The sequence below is a fragment of the Pygoscelis adeliae genome, unplaced genomic scaffold, assembly GCF_000699105.1.
Source record: "Pygoscelis adeliae isolate BGI_AS28 unplaced genomic scaffold, ASM69910v1 Scaffold21, whole genome shotgun sequence".
In the NCBI taxonomy this organism is placed as follows: domain Eukaryota; kingdom Metazoa; phylum Chordata; class Aves; order Sphenisciformes; family Spheniscidae; genus Pygoscelis; species Pygoscelis adeliae.
The window spans coordinates 6,406,282-6,419,177 of record NW_008824243.1 but is presented as its reverse complement, the minus strand read 5'-3'; the positions used below and the strand labels follow the sequence as shown (position 1 = coordinate 6,419,177).

Sequence of the window (12,896 nt, the reverse complement as noted above, 5' to 3'; positions counted from 1 at the left end):
TGTTTCAGTTGAAGGACTATACAACCATCAGCAACTACACAGGTATTTCCCATTTCTCCACCAGCAAAAATAACCACACTGTCTTGGACTTAACATGGTAGTACAGTTCTAAACATAAAATGCCTTTGTTGCAGAGGTGTTATCTCTCTTGTTGCAGATCATTCCTATTAAAGTCTTTCTAGTTCAAGGCTGTTTACTCGATCCTGAATAGCTTTTCAAAGCCAAAGGCAAGAAAAAGCTTACAAAGCAATTATTGACTACATCAAACGTAACACTCAACAGCATCCTACTTTTTAATTGGGTATGTTTTTAAGTGGCACGTATTTTAACATAACAGTTCCTTCCGTTGATACACGATGCTCCTGATACATTGTTGTGGTACTGTAAATACTATAAGAAAATGTTCTTCCTAATCACTGTAGTCAGACAGCCATGAAATCAGAATATTAAATATTGTACTGCAGGGAAAAATAATTGCTGAGTTTTCTATCTTCAGTTTTCAATTAGGCTCAAAATGGAACGATATTCACTAAGAGGGATAGCACACACTTGCAGGGAATTTCTTACAGCAGTTGCCAACTACCATCTGCATTCAAGACAGTCAACACGAGGAATTCTCTGCCTTAAAGCCAGTTGCTGGCTGGAAAATAAATATTTGAATACAGCTAGCTGCAATTTGACTCACCCCAGAATTTCCCATTCCTAAAAATTATATAGCTGCCTGTCATATGAGTGATCCTGCTGTTATATTATGATTTCCATATTTAATCATCATTTAATATGGAGAGTTAATAGTTTCTATGTTCCCAAAAGCTACCTTTTGACAAATATGTGGCATAGGCAGATTTTACTTTTAATTGTATTGAGGCCAACAGTATAATTACTGCCCTCTATTGGGAGAAATCAGCAGTGCTCACCCATGACAGCGGATGCTCTACCAGCCACCAGGCAAAGGCAAGTGTTCCGTGAGCAGCTGCATGGGGAGCAGTGTATTTTCAAAGGGATGTAGCTGCACGCAAAGCAGATATGGGGTGATACGGTACTTTCAGAAAACTTCTGGAGCATGGGGGAGGCACATTCCTGCACCCTCATCTTTAAGGAAACTTGAATTTCCTTCTTCAGCCGAACACTAGTTATGTGCTTATTAGAATACAGGACTTAGTAAAGCCTTTCCTACCCAAAAAAATCTTCTTTCCCAGATCGTCTCTGCTTTTTAAGCAAATAAATAAAGGCTGACTATTACCATGTGTCACTCTGAAAGTTCAAAAGCACACTTCCCCTGCACGTCCTGAGAGATGTTTATTTGTGTGATAGAGACTTCTGTAATCCCATATGCAGCATCCATACACAAGCTGAGTTGATTTCTACTCCAAACATCTTACAAACTAATTTTAAGTCAGTGGACAACAAGAGGTGCTGAGTCTGCACTGTTCTTAGTATTCGACAAGGATGAAGTATGGGTCTGGCTGAAATATACAGAAACCATAAGTACAGTTCAGAAGACTAGTGACTGCATGTTGCCTGTGGGAGACTCTCCAGAAAAAAAGATTATTCCCTCCAAATGGTTACCTGGCACAGACTGAGATGAAATGGAAAAGTGACAAGAGAGCTACTCTTCAGGGGGTAAAACAGTGCTGCAGGGACTAACTGAAATTTGGCCTGTACTGTGAAATTTGGCCTGTACCATAATGACAACACAAAATCTTAATTACAATTGCATGAAAAACACTGGCGTTACAAAAATATGATTGACAATCAGGTATCCCAACAGCAGAGAACCAAGGCTAATTTCAATTGTACTGATAAAATCTGAAGGAACGCTACTATAGGCAACAAAGTCACTTGGCAAATCTTAACCTGCACCCCCCCTGCCCCAAATGGTTGGAAGCATGGTCCTCTTGTAACCTCACCCTATTGCTATCAGTTGTTTGCATCTGACATATTATTTGACACATGGGAATGACTTTACAATTTGCATATAGTAAACTATAGGACATGGAATCTTCAGGCTTGCCTTGCATTTTAAGTTTTAATTAAAAAGAAAGTCCCATATTCTATCATATTGTTTCTACATACTTCTGGATCCATCCTCCCATCAGAAATGAGCAAAGAAGACAGAGCTGAGAACAAACAAATTGACCGCAAGATATTGTTGAATGCTGTTACAACAGTCTTTAGATTCCCCTTGTTGGTGTGCATTACTCACTTCAAATCACTTCAAATCCTTGGAGTGAAGGATCAAGACTTGGGGAGTGGAGGGGGGATGGATGGGAAGAAGAAGAGGCTTGCTATCCACAGATCCTCAGCTGCAAGAGCTTCATTTCAGGTTGTCATAATTAAGATAAGCACTTCAATGTAAATATAAAAAGTCCTGGGGCAAATTCATCCCCGATAGCCTCAGGAATGGGAATGGATGCAAATTAATCATGCACCTTTATTTCTTTTTTGCCAAAACTGCCTTAAACCACCACAGCTCCAGGCAATGGAGACAGCAGTTAGTTTCAATGCAACCAGTTGCTCTCCCCCGAAGTGAGAGTCCATCCTGACGGCAGGCACTCCACCAGGCTGCTTCTCCTCAGGCAAGAGCCATGCTGCACCAGAGAGTGAAGGGACGAGGTAGAACATCTTGAAACAGGGTATGAAAGGGACAAGGGAAGCTGAAAAGTTACAAGCGATGAGAAGACTGAGGGAAAAGGAGGGATAAGAAAACAGAACAAAGGAAGACAGGGAAAAAAGAAAGAGGAAAGTACACAAAAGAGGAACTGGCAGATTTTTATTTCTGCCTCTTATTTTCTCTCAAAATTCTGCATATTTTATAAGTTTCTATTCATACCCAACATACAAGGAAACTGGTCCTTAAAGACAAAAGCAGCTGAAATGTAATAAATCTTGAATTATTCCTGTTACCATCTGTTAGTGTTAGCAGCCTGAGCCTTGCGTCTCTTTCTTCTTTGTTACTTTACATAGTGTTACAATAAAGATTCCTCTGAATTACAAATTTTAACTCGGGGTTTCAGAATCAGTGTCTACGAAAAGAAAAAATTAATCCTTCTTTTTTACAACAAGTGTTGTAGTTATTGCTTTGAAAGAATACATGCTCGTCAAATAAAGTCTGTATTAAAACATACCAGTTTGTCCTGCTAGTTAACTTACTGAAAACAATTCAGAGGCACAAAGCACAGTTTCAGATGGACTCTCTAATCAGAATTCATCCAGCAGGCACCACAGTTACAGACTTTTTATAACTCACATTCTGTCAAGAACAGCACAAGTCATCACACTTAGCCCACTGAAGATTCAAACAGTTCTGGATCATCAGTGCTTGTGGAAAAGCCAAAGGAATGTACTCAGCTAAAAAATGTTCAATGCAACATGTGTTCGTGTACAAATCTAGAGTCTATTTTTTTGAGAAAAATTAAGGACAAGTTTTTCCACTAGAATTATAAAATCTTTTTCTTTGATGGACATCTAAACATATAACTAAAAGGCCTGATTTTCAAAAGTGCTTAAATCAATGGAGGCCTAATGCTTTTGAAAAACAGCCTAGTTTTTGAAGAACCCTCTGTTGGGAGGAGGGGTGGCTGACTCATTTATACTTGCGAGCTCTTAAGTTATTCTGAATCACTGCCATTGAAGGTTAAACAAAGAAACAGGAACAGGAAAGGGTAAGGGTATAGTTTCTATTTCTGATGCTTCTTTTAGGGGAAAGAAGTCTCGGGCAAAGAATATGACATGTAGATGCCATCATCACATGAAGTGCTCTGAAATTCAGCAAATGCTATTATAGCATTGTTTCTAACTTGCCTTGGTCATAAATGTTAAAAGAGAAGCCTTATCTGACTTAGTTTAGGCAAATTTCTCAGAAGATGGAAGCCAAAGGTAAACTGACAAAAAAAGAGTCAAGAAAGTTAAGAATAAAGAGAGGAAGAAAAACACATCCTATGGCAGTAGTAAAACCAATAACTATTAAGACCATGTTTCACATGGTTCTCAAGCACTGGTTTCTTCTCATTCCCTTTCCTTACTTGAACTGTCATGATACCAAAACTGAAAAAAACTGAAAAAGTAAGAAAAAGCAATAAATATACCAAATTGCAGAAGATTTACAGATCCTTATCTATCCTTAGCTGGAAGGTTTACTGTGTGCTTTAATTACATTTAGGATTTTACAAACATTAATTATAATAACCTCTCTCTGAAGATAATAATTTCATTATCTTCATTTTTCCACACTTGGGAAGCTGAGGCAGAAGGATTAAATGAAGTGTAAGTAATGTGAAGCACAGGTGTTTACCAAACCTGGCTTCAGCTGTCCAACATTAATTATCCACACTGGAAAATGTCAACATCACTGACTCGTCAAAAATTAGAAGAGCAGTTCAGAGCTTAGTTAGAGTTGGTATCAATGCCTTTGTCCACTCTGTTATGCTATTTCGCCAGCTGCTGGGATACCCTTTCTGATGGTCTGAAGTCCTGCTGACTTGTTCCTCAGTAGAAGGGCTGGCTCAGCTGAAGTAGGCTGCTTGGCAGAGAATTTGTAGTGTCTGAAGTCTAAATCAATCACAGGTTAAGTAACAGAGATGGTCAGGAAAGTCAGATTAAAAGGTTCCTCATCAGCATCTACCAATTTGTCAAAATTGGAAATTTCCACAGAGGCAATTCAATTTTGAATGAGTTCCTTTGGACTGCTGCCTGCCAGGCAGTTTTCAAAACTTCTCTGCTTTTTTTCAAATATCCCTTCTCACCTGCCTGCATCTCTGAAGGGGCACACAGGGTTCCAGTGTCTGCGATGTGGGGTAGCTAGACATGCAGGGTTGGGCGCACCTGAGAGCTCTCCCTTTCCTGGAAAACTCTGAGGCAGGATTCTCTTTCTTGAAATAAATTTTCTGAATATTTCTCAAATTTGAGAATGATCTGTGTTTTGCTCATTCCTTCTCTCCTCTCACTAAAATAACCTATAATCCTTTCTTCGCAGAGAGCAGGGACAAAACATGCATGGCTCATCCTAAGCATGTTTAACAGAAGAGAAGAAAGGAGTGTGATCATTGCGAAGTCTTCAGAATGGACCATCAGCAAGGTTCCAGATGTTCGTTTGCATGAAGCTGGCTATATTATCCATTAATGTGTCAAGGCTATCTTCACAAGAAAACAGGCTAGTAGACTGGGTTGGACTTTTTTTTTTTTTTTTAAACTTGAATTTTCAGTCAATAAAACTGTAAATCCAGGGTTTGGGCAGCTAAAACAAAAGCCAATCTGTTTGAGGTAATCCAAAACCATCAAAAGTGTTCTTGGTGGGACAGAGCTTTTAAAATATACATACGCAGTTCTAATGCATAGCATGAAACAATTTCTTACAAACATTATTTTAAATGTAGTGTAAATAGTACCCAGGAGAACACTGCAAGGCTGTAACTGAAGGGCTCCTACAGAATGCAAAAAAAATGTGAAAATAAAATACTGCTCTTTAATTATGTCAACAAAAAATAAAAAAGGAGGTCAAGCTGCAGTGCTGTGGGAGCCTTATCTGAGGATTTCTGAGTTTTTGTGGAAATGCTGTCAAAAGCTTGATGTTACTTCAATTATTTTGCTATAAAAAATTATTTAACTGGAATTGACATTGTTCTGACATTGTAATATGGTCTCCAAGGGCATGCTTTGCAATGTTGCCCAAAGGCTTTGAAATTGTCATTCATAATACAAGTCAGGAATTGCACAGGTGAAACAGCCAGGTTCTTAATCCATCAAACACTGTTCCAACTCAACATGCTGCCCTTATCTGACAAGCTCCTTAGTGTGTCTGTTGACAGCTCAAGGTACTCTGTGGCTGGTAGGGAATGGGGGTCAGAGGAGGTCATGCAACAAGGAGCCATAAGAGCAGCAAAATCCATAGGAATGCAGATATTTCAAAATACTGTTCTGACAGTTGTTCTTTATATTTGGTTTTGGTGCTTTATGTGACAGTTTTATCTATCCAGCTACTCAGCATCTTCATTCATTATCCACTGTTAAATTACAACAGTTTCAAAGTCACATGTGCCTACATAAATACACTTCCAATTTGTAAATTGAAGCCAACTGTGAGAAGAAACAAATTCACTTCCTTCTTGACATCAGTGCTTCACTTCCAATAGCCTCATTCTATCCTTGATCTATTGGCAAGACAATTTCTTAATATGAGCCATAAGTAAACTTCTCTTTCAAATCTCCATCTTTAACAGAGTATATGTAGAGCAAGCTTACCAGTAAGACCTAGTAATACCTGTAAGTGTTACTGTTAACAGTTGCTCTCTTGATTCACTTTGGTGTAAATGAGACCTGAATCGGGTGCTGTACTTGATTTCTCATGGTGTTGACTGAAACAAGAATATGTTCCGGAGAAAATATTCTGGAGAAAGATAGAGGAATTGAAAGCCAGTAGGCTAACAGACCCCAACTGATCTCCCTCTGAAGAGCTTATATCCATTAACAGACATTATATCATGTAAAAAATAGACAGGTCCATGTAAAGACTATCAGACCCTCCAAAGGCCTACACAGAACTCATGAAGTTGGGCAACCCTGTAAAGCAATACCGTACTCTTGAAATAAATATCATTACGTCATTTAGACTAACTGAATACCTGGTCCTGTGTATAAGCCCATACCTGAATTGGAATTTTTATTTCAGAAAAGTAGTATTTATTATTCTGAAATTGAACATAGCTGGTCCGAAATAGCAGGAAAATATACATTTGAGGGAGAATTTACTGTAATATAAAACTTCAGTTAAAAGTGGGCGTATCTTTAGAGATATAAGTGAGACTTTTTGACCATTAAAAAAACCACACATTAACCTGGAAAAAACGTTTCGCTTAACTGTCAACATCCTTTTTTTCTGTGGCAAAAAATATGACTTGGGAAAACATTTTCAGATATGTTTATAGCTGAGCTAGTGTCTTTTTTAGGTGTAGGTTACAGACAAAATGTGCACAGAATGAAATGTAGGCATATCAGCAACTCAAATAATGTGATATATCTCCACAGTCAGGTAATTACTCAGATTTGTCCTGTATGTAAAAGACACTGGTGCAAACTGTAAGAGCACTGTTTCCAGCTAGCAAATGGAAAATTAAAAAGTTCTCTCTGTGCCGAGTGATACATTCACACGTTACTAAGATAATTTTCACATGCACATGACAGATTTGGGGTTTAACTCTCACTCAAAAAGAAGAAAAGAGTGCAGATCACATACACAAACATTATCTTTACTACTTTTTCTTCTCTCTCTACCAAGAGACCTTTAATTTGCAAACCTTATTACTTCAGGTAACAAAACTAAACACATTTCCAAAGGGTCCTATGAATGAAGAGCCTTGGATAAAAGTGACATTTGAGGTGCAGTTTTAACTTTATTATAGGCTTCCTCCACAAGTTTGAGAAAGTCACTCAAGGGTAGGGCTAAAGACTGATTTTGGTGCCCAATTATCTCTTTAAGTATATTGGACAAGCTCCACAAAGTTATTTAAGCTCCAAGTTTCCACTTAAATCAATAAAAATTAATCTGAATGTCTCTGTGGTCCAGATCATAATGACTAAATTTTGCACTTATATTTGTCTGAATCCCCTTTAGTCCCAAATTCCTGTCTAACATTGTCAGTATCTAAAATTCCCTGGATGCTTATATTTCCACCTTAAGGCAAAAATATCCTGATGCTGCCAAGCAGCTTAAAGAACTGGCTCTCAACCAAGTCCCAATGAGTTCCTCAAACTATAAATAATTATAAATTTACTGGTCCAGAAAGACTTTGAAAGAGAAAGCAAGAAACCAAGCAAGAGTCTGATTCCACAGCCTAGCAGTACTCATGGGATGTAGCAGACATAAACTGAAGTCTCTGCTCAGTAACTAGTTATTTACACAAAGCAGAAAAATTCCTTCCAAAGACTGAGTAAGCATGCCCTACCTTAGAAAATTCACTTTTGTGGTCCAGACAGACCTTGACACACAGTAACTTCAGTTCACGTCTCTGCTTTAAATCAGAGCATGCACTTGACAAGAGGTGCTCTCGCTCTCTCACAAGTTTCCATCATCCCAGGCTATCAGCTACTCTCATGGCTCTTTTCAGGAAAGGAGGAATGACATGAGCTTTAGAGGGGGCACACCACTGTGAACAGATGAAGTAGAGACTGGTAATGTTTTCCCACCCAAACTTGGATGTTTCACCTGTGTTGATAAGAAAAGGCTTCAGCTGCATGCCTCTCTTCAGTATTTTTTAATTAGTTAGCTTGACAGATCCCCACTCAGTTTATTGACTTTATGACCCACATTTGCAGACAGTTAATGCTATGCCCACACCATTTCTGAGGTGTGCCAACATGCCTAGCTTTCCCCATGTTCCACAAAGGAGACCTGGCTGTTTGAAGGAATTAATCCCACTATACGTGGGGTCCAGGAGATGTAGGCACTGCCAAACCTAAGCCCTCAGTCTGTATGGGGCTGATTGGTCAAAGACTGTGAATGGCTCTACAGTCCAGCAGTACAAAACATAGGTCTCAGTCCATGCTCTGACACATACGTAGATATTGTATACACAGTAAAACATCTCCAGTGGAAGAAAACACTCTCCCAGAACGATCAAAAGCTCTGTGTCTAGTTAACAGAGTTGGAAAGTGGGAGATGGATTCAGATCCCTTTTGCAAATCAGAAAGAGAATAAATAAGATGTTTAAGGTAGAACGTACTTCATCCCTGATGAGAAAGGTACTGTACTGATGGGTGCAGCCCATATAACATCGGGCCAACCAATCAACCAGTCTTGAATTGGCCAACCAATTCAACCAGCTTGAATCCTGCCAGTACTTAAACATGAAATAGAGTCTGAAGCAACCCAGAAGTGCATAACTTAATTGGTTCTTTGCACAGGGAAAAGAAGAAATGTAGAAACTCTCAGTCATTACTGTTGGACTTCATAGACTTTTGGCACCTCAAGCAACATTTTGACAATCTCAGAGGTATCAACAGCCAAGTGATTAGAACAGCAATTAACTACCTAGACATCTTTCTGGATTTTTTTCCCTATCTTTTAAACCGAATATTCCTCCAATTTACAGGTTCATTGTAAAGATATTAATACAACATGGATGCTTTGGTTGTATAAACATTTGAGACAACTGAGTAATTATAAACAATAGTCTTGACTATGGTACAATTAACAAAGGGAGAAACAAAATGTTGAAAATAGGAACAAGAAGGAGTGAATGAAATCATTGGGAAGGGCAATTTAAACACATGGGTAATACGAAATCTGTTCCCATAAAGTCAGACTACCATGAAATCCTCCAAATCTCAGTTTGTTCCCTTTTCATTACATCCTCACATACCAAGAAAAAAGGAAAAAGAATTAAAAAGCATTCAGCTCTAAAATAAACAAATGTGAGTCATTTTTAGTTGGAGTTGCACAAAATGTTCAATAGAAACATGAAGTGAAAACATAGTTGAGTTTGGCTGGAAGAAATGTGATCTTACTGAGATGGGTTACTTAAAAGCTTGAAGTAAAATGAACTTAGCTAACACACAACACATTTGGCAGCAAACCAAAACTACATGGCATTCAAATGAAAACTAAAACATCAGCACTAAACCTTATCCCTTTAGACACTTCCATCAGTATGCAAAGAGATTGTTTATAATAACCAGGCTGATTAACAAATGGGACTACTACATTGTTTAGATCAACTGGATGAGCATGATAAAGCTAAAATGAACCAGACTGCCCCAACACTGTCTAAAGAATGAGACAGAGGAAGACAGAGAGAACAAGAGCACTCAAACAAGTCTGGAAATGGAAGGGAGCAGACTTTGATAAAGTGGAGCAGTAATTATTTAGACTGACCTGAATTGGTGTCATCACAGAAGTAAGGATGGCAAAGTTATTACTCCCATGCAACTGTATTTCCATCTACTCTGCTTAGAGGCTTATGCTATTAGAAAGGAAACTGTAACATGCAGGTAAGGCAGAACAATCCCCAAAATTATTTCAGATTTTAGAAACTTACATTCAGAAGCCTTTCTCTTTTTTTTTTTTTTTTTTAAATGTTTGAATTTTATTACCTTGGTACTTAGAGTCATGGAACATCCTGTCAAATTCTGCTGCATTACCCTTCTAGGCTAATTTCATGTATAACCTCTGTGCTTTATTCCAAGTCACAGCATTTATAAATCATCCCATTTGATACACTCACTCTGACAGCCCCTCCCGTACTCCAAAACACATGTCCCCATAACAGCAGTATCACTTTAAAAAAGCAGCACCTTCAAGTTTCTCTTTACAGTCATGAAGTGGCCGAGCCTGGGCTTCTTAAGATACACCTTTATTGCACAGTGGCTCCTGACTCACTTGATTTTAGTTGCTAGCTCATTGGCTTGTTCACCTCCTCTTACGCAGGCCCAGGTGCTTTTCTAACCAAGATCATTCAGCCTAGATTTTCTCCAGGTTAGATTTCAGGATCCGCTTTGGCTTATGCTGGTAACATGTCAACTTGCCAGGCAAACTACAAGTTATGAGAGGTGGCTCTCCTTTAGTACCTTCCCACATTCCAATCATTAAAAAAAACCCCAAAATTCTCATAATTCCCTGGAAGAACATCAGAGGACAAAGTCCTTCCGCATCAAGGACATGTGAAATGGACGCAGAACTCACACTGGAGTGACCAAGGAACTGTGATAATACATACATAATACATACAGGATTTCACCCTTTGGCTACACCCTACTTTTTCTAAGCTAAAACAGACACTGTCACAGTGCTTAATACCCTTGTTAATTATTTAATGAAGATTTGGGGGCATGCCAGACCCACTGGAGTCAGCGCAAAAGGCCTCCCCTAGTGATGGCCAGCTTCAGAGGAAGCCTTTGGAGAATGCCTGTCTCTGTGGTCAGCCATGGCAAAAAGAGTTGGCACCCTGGAGCTGACAGACAGCAGGATGAAGCTCTGGGAAGAACAGTCTTGCTTGTTCTGTGGCAAACACTCATTATCACCAGAAGTCGGCATCTTCCCAAGGCTTGCTGCTATCAGAGCAAAGTACGAAATTCACATGTTCTGAAGTCCCAAAGGCTGATGGAGCTCCTCTAGAGATCAACCGACTTAAGAAAGCATTGAAAATTATGATCCTTTCAGACAGATTAATTTTACTGTCCGTGTATAGTGCCTGGTTACTATAGTCCTGGATCATACAGTCATTAAAAATGGAGCTACAGTTCTTTTATCTTTTGCTAGCCTTGTACTTTGCATTCAAGCATGACAGGAACCAATGGTAGAAAAAGGTAGTGCCTTTATTTAATACCTGTGTATTAGTGGGCACTCTTAATGCATTTTTTGCAGCAGGAGCCTCAAATATATTTTTAATAGGTAACGCTGTATGAAATTCTGTAATAGCATTTCAGAAGATTGTGACACAGTGTCAAAAAAACTAGACAGCATTCTAATCCTTCTATCAACCAGCCAGCAGTTACTATTTTAAAAGTAGTGAAAAAACGATGAAGTACAGGAAATTAATGTTTATCCAGACTACTCTAATATTCTCAAACAAGCTAGCATGGACTTACTAAAATCAGCTGGAGGTTGTGTGTATGTTAATACCCTAAATACCCAGGCTGCATAAGAACAGGTAGGTACACTTTTTCTTTACATTCCCTGATCCCCGCAGTTGCTGAAATGCAGGGAAAGGAGGAATAGAGGTATGGGTTCTGAGACACAGCATAAATCAGACTGGCTGCCAAGTTGCCTTTTTTTTATTCTTAACATTTTTTTGTTTGGCAGGACAACCCGTGGGATGGTCATGGATAATAAGCTTCTTGCTAAACAGGAGTCCTGACAAACGACGAGTTCATGGCTTGACCCTGCAGAGAATCATATTAATACTTAAATCAAACAAGTACCCCCCAAATGAGCAAAAAATAGTAACATGGGCAGTAATGGGGCAATCTTTTTTTTAAATCCCGTTTTAACATGTTACAGGGTTGTCACTTACTATTCTGTTATCTAGTTAATAATAAAATAAAAGGTCTTAGATTAAGTCTGTGTAATGTGCCTACAAGAAGTGCACTGTAGCACTCAAAAGTCCCATGGCTGAGTCACTTGAATGTCTCCAAGCTACTTTACAGATAGCAGTGTTTCCCAGAATCTTCTCTAAAACATACTCCCAGGATACTCCCAGAGCTTGGATTAAGCAGCCTCAAATTTGTCTTTTATGGTTGCCTGTGACAAAAGAATTCCCCTCTGGCTGTCCATGGGACTTTCAGAACCCATCAGGCTTCTATATGTGGAAAGGCTACATATTTGGGACAAGAATCTGCTTTTAATATTAACAGGTTGGTTTTTTTGCAGGCAGAAAATGCAAAACAGTATTTTTTTTCTTTGAAACAATGCCTAATATGAGTTTAACCAGAATCCAGTTTCTTAAAGTGCATATTCTTCTAAGCAGATACTACGGCTTTGTGAAAACGCAGACAGCATCTACCACAGAATATTATTTTAAAACAATTGGTTATTTTAAAAATAGCATATTATGCAGTAGCAAACAAGATTATCTGTTCATTTTTTTTATGGTCAACTAAAGACAAAACGCCTGGTAAAAAAAAAAAGAATTCTCTGACAGCTTTTAGCACCCAGCAGATAGAAAGGGATTATTAAGGATGTGACCATTCCCTTATCTCAAACAACAGGCATTTATATTTCTCCCTTCTCATATTTATTTATTTATTTATTTATTTATTTTTCCAGGAGGAAATATCTTCCCTTTTGTTCAGAAACTGCATGAGGCAATGCAGTACCAAATTCACATTTAAAGATCTAGTAGAAAGAAGTTCACTGTTTGGTACTCAGTTACACTATGGACACTGATAAGGACAGTCCGTGAAAT

The 12,896-nt window shown here is 38.6% G+C and overlaps 1 protein-coding gene across 1 annotated transcript in view; it reads right to left on the bottom strand.

Annotated features, from left to right (window-relative positions):
* The window catches only part of GABRA2 (gamma-aminobutyric acid (GABA) A receptor, alpha 2), a 57,452-nt gene that overhangs the window by 30,348 nt on the left and 14,208 nt on the right, over positions 1–12,896 (bottom strand). The gene's annotated exons all lie outside the window — the stretch shown is intronic.